This window comes from Macaca mulatta, chromosome 15, assembly GCF_049350105.2.
Source record: "Macaca mulatta isolate MMU2019108-1 chromosome 15, T2T-MMU8v2.0, whole genome shotgun sequence".
In the NCBI taxonomy this organism is placed as follows: domain Eukaryota; kingdom Metazoa; phylum Chordata; class Mammalia; order Primates; family Cercopithecidae; genus Macaca; species Macaca mulatta.
The window spans coordinates 79634215-79647462 of record NC_133420.1 but is presented as its reverse complement, the minus strand read 5'-3'; the positions used below and the strand labels follow the sequence as shown (position 1 = coordinate 79647462).

The 13248-nt window shown below is 41.8% G+C and overlaps 1 protein-coding gene across 4 annotated transcripts in view; it reads right to left on the bottom strand.

Moving 5' to 3' along the window:
* The window catches only part of SLC24A2 (solute carrier family 24 member 2), a 271443-nt gene that overhangs the window by 30408 nt on the left and 227787 nt on the right, over positions 1–13248 (bottom strand). The gene's annotated exons all lie outside the window — the stretch shown is intronic.

Genomic DNA, 13248 nt, shown 5'->3' with positions numbered 1-13248 from the left:
ACCTGTGTCCCTACAGAGGTGGCAGGAGGGGCAGGCTCAGGTCAGCTGGCCTCGAGCAATGCTACGTCTTGTTTATTGACCTGGGAAACCTGAGGTACTGCCGAAAGTATGTGTAGTGGTTTATACAATCTCTTCAACTCTCTCTAGGGGTTACAATTTGAAATAATAATTTAAAAAAGGGATGCCAGGCCATGTTGAAAAAGGTTGGTAACAACAGGTTCTTCTGCTTTGGGTATATGTCCTTGGCAGTGGGTAAAAGAATTTGTAAACAGCAAACATGATGGAATTTAAAGGGATTAGGTATAATAATAAGGCAGAATCAGGAAGTTGGCACAGTTTAGTTTGGTGCCCTGGATCCTTATTAAATACACACCTCACACTCCCTGTTTCTTTGCTATGCAATTCACATATTATTCCATCCATTGCTTTCTTCCATCCTGAAATGGAAGAAATCTTTGATGGAAGCTTGGTGTGCTGGCTCTGGTCCCTCTTCTATGCCACCTCTGTCTCTTCCTTGTGGATATAGCAGGTGTACAGAATATCATTCCCTATTGGGCTCACCAGCCTCCCAAGGTGTCAGCTAGCTACGTGAATAATCTTTGTGTCATGGGGCCAATGTGGATTAAGGAGACAGGTATGTTTTCCTGTCTGTTCCCTCCCAGGTACGATCCTTCTTGTTTAACCCAAATGAATGAGTTTCCCCTTACCTCCTGGAAGTTGTCCCAGAAATAGGCATGGGAGCCTTGGGGCATTGCATCATTCTTAATAAATACCCGATCTCACATGAGAGATGATTTTTTTTTTTTCAAGCAGAGGGGTCAGTCAGCTTCCCTGAAGACCCATCAAGCTGATGAGTTCATTAAGGCTCCTCCCCGTTCTGGGATTGATGCCTCCCCTGAGCTCTGTTCATCACTACCATCCACAATCTAGCAACTTCTCTCTCAACTTCAAGCTAACCATTTTCTGATAAAACACAAAAGCAACTCTTTATGACTCATATCATTTTAATGACACCAACAGATGGTGACATTTCATCAATAACCCTTCTGCTTATAACCTACGGATTAGCTCCTTTCTCCATCTGCCAAAGTCACCAGGCAGGCATTGCCACTAGCAAATAGCAGAAAATAATAGTCTGTTTGGATGTATAAGCTCTAAACACACTACTGTCCAATGCAAACAATTAGCTATATTGTACAGCTTCCAAAGCTGCATTGGAGGTAGCTGTTGCTAGGGCAGAAATGGATTAGGAGAAGAGACTATGTCTCAGGCTGTGCCAACAGGGCCCTCCATGGAAACTTCACAGCCTCCTGGGGGCCAAGTTCTGCTACAGGGAAGTACGGGAGCCTAGAATCCTGGGGTGGAATTGAGAGGTACCCCAGGAACAAGGCTGTTGGCATACATTAGGTGAAATTGTCTTTGCCAAGTAAAGTCTCACTCTGACTCAATGGGAGGCAGCTTGCAAGCTGGTTAGGGAAGTGGAAGAAAAAAATACTGTTCCAAGTTTGAGGCTCATTTTGTCTTTGTTCAAACTGGATGCTCCAGGGGAGAGGCAACTGAGGTTAGGGCAGCGATCTTCCAACTTTTCCTAGAGTTGTGATATGCTGGCTTTGACCTTGTGACAACTCACCCTTACCTCCTAAAACTTCTGCAGAGTGTCCATAGAAAACAAAACAAAGCAAAATGGTCCAGAAAGGATTCAAATGGCTTTTGATATAAGGGCTTAAAATAGTTTGATATCTGCTGGGATCTCTGTAGAAGCCCTAGAATTGTGTAAAGCTTTAGGGCCTTATAATCTTTGATATGAAAAATCTGACACAAAAACATATGACTTTAAGTTCCCACATGGTGGGTGGTGGTGTGTTGGTTGTCAGAACTTAAAAGAGCCAGTGCAGCATGCTGGGCGGAGTAGGTGGTAGAGAATCAGGAATCCTGAGTTCCAGTGTCTGCTCAGGCTGTGATTCCATGAGCAGTCACCACCAACACCTGCAAGCAGTCACTGAGCACCTACAGGTGCAAAGCACTGCATTTAATTCTGGGACTCGTGCTTTCGAGGAGTCTTGGATTTAAAAGGTGAGACAGAACAGAAGATTCCAAAGAATTACTGCAGTATTTATCCAGTTACAGGGATGCTGGCAGGTTACGTGGCAAGAGACTACTGCTTGTCTTCCTATATCTATTCTGCCTATTGTGGACTGAATTGTGTTCCTCCCAATCATGCCCCTTCCTTCCTCCCCAACCAAATTCATATGTTGAAGCTGCAACCCCCACCTCTCCCCATCAGTACCTCAGAATGTGACTTATTTGGAGATAGGATCTTCAAAGAGGTAATTAAGTTAAAACAGGGCCACTAGGGTGGGTCCTAATCGAATCTGCCTGGTGTCCTTACAGGAGAAGATCAGGACACCTGGAGAGACACCAGGGGTTCCTGTGCACAGAGGAAAGGCCACATGAAGATGGGGGCACAGCAGGAAGGTGGTGCCAGCAAGCAAAGGAGAGAGGCCTCCGAGGAAACCAACCCTGCCAACGCCTGGAGCCTGGACTTCTAGCCTCCAGAACTGTGGTAAAGTAACTTTCAATAAAAAGTGATACAAATAAAAAGCGATACAGTGTAACAACTATTTACATAGCATTTACATTGCATTAGTCATTCTAAGCAATCTAGAGATGATTTAAAGGATATGGGAGGATATATATTTGTTACATGCAAATTCTACCCCATTTTATATCAGGGGCTTGAGCATCCATGGAATTTGGTATCCTTGGGGATCTTGGAACCAATCCCCCATGGATACCATGGGACGACAGTACTGCCTTTTGGCTTTAACAAATAGAAAGCTTGCTTTTAGCTAGGCCTGGAATAATTTCAGCCTTCTTGGCCAGGTGTGGCAATGTGATTAAGTTCTGGCCAAAGGATGTATTAAAGTGTCTGCCACACAACTTCCTAGATCTGTCTTTAAAGCGTGGGGGTGTATCCTTCCGTCCTCCTTCCTGATGGCTGGAGGGGACATTTTGCCCACAGCAGAAGAAAATCTTGGGCCATGGGGTAGAGGAACAATATGTGAGGCTCTGAGTTTCTGACACCCATCAAGGGCCATTCGAGCCCTGGACTGCCTATATTGACTTGAGAGACAATCTGAAACTTACGATTGATTGCAATGCTTCTGGGACAAAGGCACCCACATGCTGTGACTTCGTTTACTGAGCAGCCTGGGATCGCTCTATGAATTACACAGGAAGCAGGAATCTGGTCTCTCTATAAGATATCTTATTAATGCAGGTCAGGGGACCACATGTAAACACTAGACTAGGTGTCAAAATGCGGGACTTCACATGGGTTTTCTCGCTGTTTATAGGAAAGTCTGCCCAAGTCATGCACCCAACAATGACAGTGCTGGATCTGTGCTCACCGTGTTCCAGTCTTACTACTGTCCTTTCTCATCCTGAGCTGTATTTTCTCAAAACCATTCATTTTATCCTTTTTCGTTAGACGTATTTTTGTAAGTAGCCTCGAATCTTGTGAAAAAAGCTGAGGCAGGACTAAAGAAATGTAACATTCTTCAGTGGTGTAATAGAAATTTTAGTGTAACTGTATCAGGTTGAAAAGACTTGAGAGCCGGGCTCAGTGGCTCAGGTCTGTAATCCCAGCACTTTGGGAGGCCAAGGCAGGTGGATCACTTGAGGTCAGGAGTTCGAGACCAGCCTGGTCAACATGGTGAAACCCCATCTCTACTAAAAATACAAAAATTAGCTGGGTGTGATGACAAGTGCCTGCAATCTCAGCTACTTAGGAGGCTTGAGGCAGGAGAATCACTTGAACCCAGGAGGCACAGGTTGCAGTGAACTGAGATCTCGCTGCTGCACTGTAGCCTGACAACAGAGGCTCTGTCTCAAAGAAAATAAAAAAGACTTGATAAAGAGAATATAAATGTTACTCTAAGTGACAACTGGTAACAAATGGATAACCACCTTCTAGGACTCATTTATCAATACTGGAGGTTGAAATCTGGAGGTTCGGCCATCAGAACTCTTACGGAGCACAGAAGAGAAGAGTTTCAGAGATCAGTTAGCATCTACTGGAAGGGGTAAAATCAGCTTGCCTTTTTTTTTTTTATCTGGTAAATGGGAGAGGTACAGCAGTAGCCGGTCCAGATTCTCATAGCATCATGAGAATCCATTCAGCTTCTTTGCATGTGCATCTTATACTTTTTCCACGTGAATTTGGTATAGATGTTTGCCCCCAAATAAACATCAGGTCTTCGGTGGAGGGGCCTGAGCTGGATTCACTAGTTCAGAGGTTGCCTCAGAAGCCAGAAAAATATTTCTTGGAGGCAACGCAGTTTCTTATTTGTTTTTGTCTGTGAAGGGCACTGAGCAAGATTCCAGAGTGAAGGAGAACCTGCTTTAACACAATCTCTCCTGTCAGAGAATTAAAGTGAAAATCCAGGAGGCATCTGAAAATAGGCCTAATTCAAGTTCAGTTTTATTGACTGGTAATAACATCTCAACACCAGTTCACAAGGAGCAATCTCAGAGGATCACCCAGATTTGCCTAAATCCCAGTTGAGGCTTGATTCAGGCTGGGAGTGAAGTTCTTACATCTCTCTCCCGGCTCACTTCAACACTTAGGAGTGCCACCTCTTATCATTGGGAAGCCCTTTCAGTGTGGCATGATGCTGGGTCAAAATAGAATGTCAGCACTTACGTATTTATGTAAAAACATAATTCATTGACTTTAAAAACATTAGTGCATCTCACTGCTTCTAGGCCCTGCCAGACCTTAAACACTATCTTATTGCAAGGCAGAGCTTAATTGTCTCCTGGGATGTTTTTTTTTTTTTTTTTTTTTTTTTTTTTTTTTTGAGACAGAGTCTCGCTCTGTCGCCCGGGCTGGAGTGCAGTGGCCGGATCTCAGCTCACTGCAAGCTCCGCCTCCCGGGTTCACGCCATTCTCCTGCCTCAGCCTCCCGAGTAGCTGGGACTACAGGCGCCCACCACCGCGCCCGGCTAATTTTTTGTATTTTTTAGTAGAGACGGGGTTTCACTGTGTTAACCAGGATGGTCTCGATCTCCTGACCTCGTGATCCGCCCGTCTCGGCCTCCCAAAGTGCTGGGATTACAGGCTTGAGCCACCGCGCCCGGCCCTGGGATGTTTTAATGTGGGTTACCTTCCTGTACAAGAACTTGTTACTCAATTAATCATATGGACAATAATAGATCACAACAGACAAGCTGCAATCATAGATGTCTGCAGTCCTTTAGAGCAGGAGCTTTAGGCCCCAAGAGAAGGAGCTCCAGAATTTCAGAATTGGAAAAGTCTTGTCCTTGAGACCAGCCCCTTCCATTTGATGGGTAGGGAACCTGAGATGGAGTGACCTGTTGAAGAAAAGTGGCAGTGCCAGGCCAACCCTCAGTAACCCCTAACTCCCAGCTTAAGGATCTTCCCCTATTCCACACTCCCTCCTTTCCTCAGTCCTAAAAATAGATACAAATGGTTTTTACATCCAGTTATACCAGGCTTCTCAGCTTTGTTTTGTAATAAATTTAATCTATTAAAATAAAAGCTAGGTATAGCAAACATGAAGTGTAACAGTTCAGTCAGGGTGGTGGAAAAAATTGTAAGAGGAAATTATAGGAAAGAGAAGCAAACCTTCTTGGAAGGCCCGGGGATCGGGGGCGGTTTACAAAGCTTTGGGGGAGAATGAGCTGAAAGCAGTGGCTCTTATCCTGGGGCAGAGGGCGAGAAGTAGGTACAATAATACAAGGGAGTTTATCTGAATAATTTGTTTACTCATGTCTCCAGAAACCTGGCCTTTAATCATCTGTGTGTAATTACCCTCTAGTGGTGTTGACTCAAAACCTTTGTCATTAAATCTGCGCTGAAAAAATGCTGGCTGGGCCAGATAGTCAAGGCGTGTGGCTGCCACAGCTCTGTGAGTGGCCTGGCCCCCTAGCTGCTCTTTCACTGAATATCGGTGTCTGAGTATGTTATTCATCTGTTGTGCAGCCTGGGTCTGTGGGTCAGACCCCGGCAATGAAGCATTTAATTGACTTTTTTTTTTTTTCTATTTTCTTGAGCCTAAATCTAATTTCTAATGGTCTGAATGGCTCACATTTCTTTCTTTTTATTTTTTTATTTTTATTTTTATTTTTTTGAGACAGTGTCTCACTCTGTCACCTACACTAGAGTGCTAGATTGCAGTGGCATGATCTCAGTTCACTGCAGCCTCCATCTCCCTGGGTTCAAGCAATCTTCCCACTTTAGCCTCCCAAGTAGCTGAGACTACAGGTATGTACCACCATGGCTAATTTTTGTTTATTTTTTGTAGAGACAAGATCTCACTTAGTTGCCCAGGCTGACTCAAGTGATCCCCCTGCCTTGGCCTCCCAAAGTGCTGGGATTATGGGTGTGATATTTCTTTAAAAAGCTGATAAACATCTGAATATTGTATTCCTTTCCTTTTCTCAGAGTCATGTAACATCCACAGCAGCATTGAAAGTGAAATGAAGGGCAGACCTGGGGGTGTGTGGAGAGTAGGGGCCACTGAGATGCCCTCTTCTTTCCTTTAGCTCACTGAGTAACATCTCCAAGTTCCTAGGTGCAAATTTAAAAATGAAGTGCAGGTGCTAAGTCATCAGTGAATATCAGGACTTCAAATATAAGTTAGGAAGAAAGACTTGTTCTTTAGCATCTCTACCCAAGAAAAAAGTAGAGATTTAGCTCAGTTTGAGGTAGAAGGAGGTGGCAACCAAGTGCGCTATGGCCAAAATGAGGGCTTGTGATTTTATGTGCACTTCATTGCTGATGTCACCCCTGATTCCCATTAACTGTGGATAATCTGGCTCTGGCTACTTCTAAAATGGATATCTGGGGGACATTGTAGAAGATGGATTAAGCCCTTTATAACAATAAACTTTCCTGGGGCTAACTTTAGCAAGAACTGAAAGAGGAAATAGGTTATTTTCAGACTCCAACATTCAGTGTTCAAAGGCCAACAGAGCCCCATGAGAAGAATATGCACAACAAAAACAGCATCATCTTTAAACAAGGAACTATCTGCTTCTCCTCCTACCTCCCTCCTCTTTCATTATTGAAGCATTAAAAATACTCTCTCTGACAAAGGTGGCATGTTTTATTTTTCCAATTAGATTTCCTTGGAAACTGGTAAAAAAGTGTGTGCTTATAGTGAGTGTGTGGGAGGCTCCTAGGAGAAGACATCTTGAGAGTGTCTTACCTAATTGCAGGGATGGTTGGAGAGGGGATCGAGAGACAAAGACACACTTTTCATATGGTTTTCTACTAAATAGGAAGTCAAGCCCAAGGCTGTCTTAAATGTAAAAGAATGGAATTTGTAACATCGTTGTTATAAAATTAACTAGGATAATCCAGGAAGAGCACTTAAATAGTGTTTGGCACATAGTGAACACTCAAAAAAATGTCAGTTATTTAAAGTAAATATTTAGGAAAACAATTTCTTCAAAGACATGTAGGAGAAAAAAAGCTTGACTAGGTGAATTATAACATTTCCAGCAATATGATTCTATAATTCAATTATTTGATTTGAAGGTGGAAAATGCAAAAATTTTGTACCTCCATCTGTCCACTTATCCAATATTTATCAAGCATTCATTGGCTTTAGTGATATCAATAATTTCTTTTTTTTTCTTTTTTTTTTAAAATTATACTTTAAGTTCTAGGGTACGTGTGCACAATGTGCAGGTTTGTTACCTATGTATACGTGTGCCATGTTGGTGTGCTGCACCCATTAACTTGTCATTTACATTAGGTATATCTCGTAATGCTATCGTTCCCCCCTCCCCCCTCCCAACAATAGGACCTGGTGTGTGATGTTTCCCTTCCCATGTCCAAGTGATCTCATTGTTCAATTCCCACCTATGAGTGAGAACATGCAGTGTTTGGTTTTCTGTTCTTGTGATAGTTTACTGAGAATGATGGTTTCCAGCTGCCTGCCTCCATGTCCCTACAAAGGACACAAACTCATCCTTTTTTATGGCTGCATAGTATTCCATGGTGTATATGTGCCACATTTTCTTAATCCAATCTGTCACTGATGGACATTTGGGTTGATTCCAAGTCTTTGCTATTGTGAATAGTGCCACAATAAACATACATGTGCATGTGTCTTTATAGCAGCATGACTTATAATCCTTTGGGTATATACCCAGTAATGGGATAGCTGGGTCAAATGGTATTTCTAGTTCTAGATCCTTGAGGAATCGCCACACTGTTTTCCACAATGGTTGAACTAGTTTACAGTCCCACCAACAGTGTAAAAGTGTTCCTATTTCTCCACATCCTCTCCAGCACCTGTTGTTTCCTGATTTTTTAATGATTGCCATTCTAACTGGTGTGAGATGGTATCTCGTTGCGGTTTTGATTTGCAATTCTCTGATGGCAAGTGATGATGAGCATTTTTTCATGTGTCTGTTGGCTGTATGAATGTCTTCTTTTGAGAAGTGTCTGTTCATATCCTTCACCCACTTTTTGATGGAGTTGTTTGCTTTTTTCTTGTAAATTTGATTGAGTTCTTTATAGGTTCTGGATATTAGCCCTTTGTCAGATGAGTAGATTGCAAAAATGTTCTCCCATTCTGTAGGTTGCCTACAGAATGTATGTTCACTCTGATGGTAGTTTCTTTTGCTGTGCAGAAGCTCTTTAGTTTAATGAGATCCCATTTGTCAATTTTGGCTTTTGTTGCCATTGCTTTTGGTGTTTTAGACATGAAGTCCTTGCCCATGCCTGTTTTTTGAATGGTATTACCTAGGTTTTCTTCTAGGATTTTTATGGTTTTTGGTCTAACCTTTAAGTCTCTAATCCATCTTGAATTAATTTTTGTATAAGGAGTAAGGAAAGGACCCAGTTTCAGCTTTCTACTTATGGCTAGCCAATTTTCCCAGCACCATTTATTAAATAGGGAATCCTTTCCCCATTTCTGTTTTTGTCAGGTTTGTCAAAGATCAGATGGCTGTAGATGTGTGGTATTATTTCTGAGGGTTCTGTTCTGTTCCATTGGTCTATATCTCTGTTTTGGTACCAGTACCATGCTGTTTTGGTTACTGTAGCCTTGTAGTATAGTTTGAAGTCAGGTAGCGTGATGCCTCCAGCTTCGTTCTTTTGGCTTAGGATTGTCTTGGCAATGCAGGGTCTTTTGTGGTTCCATATGAACTTTAAAGCAGTTTTTTCCAATTCTGTGAAGAAAGTCGTTGGTAGCTTAATGGGGATGGCATTGAATCTATAAATTACCTTTGGCAGTATGGCCATTTTCACAATATTGATTCTTCCTATCCATGAGCATGGTATGTTCTTCCATTTGTTTGTGTCCTCTTTTATTTCACTGAGCAGTGGTTTGTAGTTCTCCTTGAAGAGATAGGTCCTTTACATCCCTTGTAAGTTGGATTCCTAGGTATTTTATTCTCTTTGAAGCTATTGTGAATGGGAGTTCACTCATGATTTGGCTGTTTGTCTGTTACTGGTGTATAAGAATGCTTGTGATGTTTGCACATTGATTTTGTATCCTGAGACTTTGCTGAAGTTGCTTATCAGCTTAAGGAGATTTTGGGCTGAGACAATGGGGTTTTCTAAATATACAATCACGTCATCTGCAAACAGGGACAATTTGACTTCCTCTTTTCCTAATTGAATACCCTTTATTTCTTTCTCTTGCCTGATTGCCCTAGCCAGAACTTCAGACACTATGTTGAATAGGAGTGGTGAGAGGGGTCATCCCTGTCTTGTGCCAGTTTTCAAAGGGAATGCTTCCAGTTTTTGCCCATTCAGTATGATATTGGCTGTAGGTTTGTCATAAATAGCTCTTATTATTTTGAAATAAGTTCCATCAATACCGAATTTATTGAGAGTTTTTAGTATGAAGGGCTGTTGAATTTTGTCAAAGGCCTTTTCTGCATCTATTATCATGTGTTTTTTGTCTTTGGTTCTGTTTATATGCTGGATTACGTTTATTGATTTGCTTATGTTGAACCAGCCTTGCATCCTAGGGATGAAGCCCACTTCATCATGGTGGATAAGCTTTTTGATGTGCTGCTGGATTCGGTTTGCCAGTACTTTATTGAGGATTTTTGCATCAATGTTCATCAGGGATATTGGTCTAAAATTCTCTTTTTTTGTTGTATCTCTGTCAGGCTTTGGTATCAGGATGATGTTGGCCTCATAAAATGAGTTAGGGAGGATTCTCTCTTTTTCTATTGATTGGAATAGTTTCAGAAGGAATGGTACCAGCTCCTTCTTGTACCTCTGGTAGAATTATGCTGTGGATCCGTTTGGTCCTGGACTTTTTTTGGTTGGTAGGCTATCAATTATTGCCTCAATTTCAGAGCCTGCTATTGGTCTATTCAGGGATTCAACTTCTTCCTGGTTTAGTCTTGGGAGAGTGTAAGTGTCCAGGAAATTATCCATTTCTTCTAGGTTTTCTAGTTCATTTGCATAGAGGTGTTTATAGTATTCTCTGATGATAGTTTGTATTTCTGTGGGGTCGGTGGTGGTATCCCCTTTATCATTTTTTATTGCATCTATTTGATTCTTCTCTCTTTTCTTCTTTATTAGTCTTGCTAGTGGTCTATCAATTTTGTTGATCTTTTCAAAAAACCAGCTCCTGGATTCATTGATTTATTGGAGGGTTTTTTCTGTCTCTATGTTCTTCAGTTCTGCTCTGATCTTAGTTATTTCTTGCCTTCTGCTAGCTTTTGAATGTGTTTGCTCTTGCTCCTCTAGTTCTTTTAATTGTCATGTTAGGGTGTCAATTTTAGATCTTTCCTGCTTTCTCTTCTGGGCATTTAGGGCTATAAATTTCCCTCTCCACACTGCTTTAAATGTGTCCCAGAGATTCTGGTATGTTGTATCTGTGTTCTCATTGGTTTCAAAGAACATCTTTATTTCTGCCTTCATTTCGTTATGTACCCAGTAGTCATTCAGGAGCAGGTTGTTCAGTTTCCATGTAGTTGAGCAGTTTTGATTGAGTTTCTTAGTCCTGAGTTCTAGTTTAATTGCACTGTGGTCTGAGAGACAGTTATAATTTCTGTTCTTGTACATTTGCTGAGGAGTGCTTTACTTCCAACTATGTGGTCAATTTTGGAATAAGTGTGATGTGGTGCTGAGAAGAATGTATATTCTGTTGATTTGGGGTGGAGAGTTCTGTAGATGTCTATTAGGTCCGCTTGGTGCAGAGTTGAGTTCAATTCCTGGATATCCTTGTTAACTTTCTGTCTCGTTGACCTGTCTGATGTTGACAGTGGGGTGTTAAAATCTCCCATTATTATTGAATGGGAGTCTAAGTCTCTTTGTAAGTCTCTAAGCACTTGCTTTATGAATCTGGGTGCTCCTGTATTGGATGCATATATATTTAGGGTAGTTAGCTCTTCCTGATGAATTTACCATTTACCATTATGTAATGGCCTTCTTTGTCTCTTTTGATCTTTGATGGTTTCAAGTCTGTTTTATCAGAGACTAGGATTACAACCCCTGCTTTTTTTGTTTTCCATTTGCTTGGTAGATCTTCCTCCATCCCTTTATTTTGAGCCTATGTGTGTCTCTGCATGTGAGATGGGTTTCCTGGATACAGCAAACTGATGGGTCTTGACTCTTTATCCAATTTGCCAGTCTGTGTCTTTTAATTGGAGCATTTAGTCCATTTACATTTAAGGTTAATATTGTTATGTGTGAACTTGATCCTGTCATTGTGATATTAGCTGGTTATTTTGCTCGTTAGTTGATGTAGTTTCTTCCTAGCATCGATGGTCTTTACATTTTGGCATGTTTTTGCAATGGCTGGTACCTGTTGTTCCTTTCCATGTTTAGTGCCTCCTTCAGGGTCTCTTGAAGGGCAGGCCTGGTGGTGACAAAATCTCTAAGCATTTGCTTGTCTGTAAAGGATTTTATTTCTCCTTCACTTATGAAACTTAGTCTGGCTGGATATGAAATTCTGGGTTGAAAATTCTTTTCTTTAAGAATGTTGAATATTGGCCCCCACTCTCTTCTGGCTTGTAGAGTTTCTGCTGAGAGATCTGCTGTTAGTCTGATGGGCTTCCCTTTGTGGGTAACCCGACCTTTCTCTCTGGCTGCCCTTTACATTTTTTCCTTCATTTCAACTTTGGTGAATCTGACAATTATGCGTCCTGGAGTTGCTCTTCTCAAGAAGTATCTTTGTGGCATTGTTTGCATTTTCTGAATTTGAATGTTGGCCTGCCTTACTAGGTTGGGGAAGTTCTCCTGGATGATATCCTGCAGAGTATTTTCCAACTTGGTTCCATTTTCCCTGTCACTTTCAGGCACACCAGACGTAGATTTGGTCTTTTCACATAATTCCATATTTCTTGGAGGCTTTATTCATTTCTTTTTCCTCTTTTTTCTCTAGACTTCTCTTCTTGCTTCATTTCATTCATTTAATCTTCAGTCATTGATACTCTTTCTTCCAGATGATGGAGTCGGTTACTGAAGCTTGTGCATTTGTCACATAGTTCTTGTGTTATGGTTTTCATCTCTATCAGTTCGTTTATGGCCTTCTCTGTATTGATTATTCTAATTAGCCATTCGTCACATCTTTTTTCAAGGTTTTTAGTTTCTTTGCGCTAGTTATATAGTTCCTCCTTTAGCTCTGAGAAGTTTGATTGACTGAAGCCTTCTCTCAGCTCATCAAAGTCATTCTTCATCCAGCTTTGATCCATTGCTGGCGATGAGCTGCGTTCCTTTGGAGGGGGAGATGTGCTCTGATTTTTTGAATTTCCAGCTTTTCTGCACTGCTTTTTCCCCGTCTTTGTGGTTTTATCTGCCTTTGGTCTTTGATGATGGTGACGTACTGATGGGGTTTTGGTGTGGGTGTCTTTTCTGTTTGTTAGAAGGAAAACTAACAGTCAGGACCCTCAGCTGCAGGTCTGTTGGAATTTGCTTGAGGATCACTCCAGACCCTGTTTGCCTGGGAATCAGCAGTGGAGGCTGCAGAAGATAGAATATTGCTAAACAGAGAGTGATTGCTGTCTCATTCTTGCTCTGGAAACTTCGTCTCAGAGATGTGCCCAGCTGTGTGAGGTGTGAGGTGTCAGTCTGCACCTAGTAGGGGATGTGTCCCAGTTAGGCTACTCAGGGGTCAGCGACCTACTTGAGCAGGCAGTCTGTCTCTTCTCAGATCTCAACCTCCATGCTGGGAGATCCACTGCACTCTTCAAAGCTGTCAGGGGCATTTACCTCTGCTGAGGTTTCTGTTGCTTTTTGTTTAG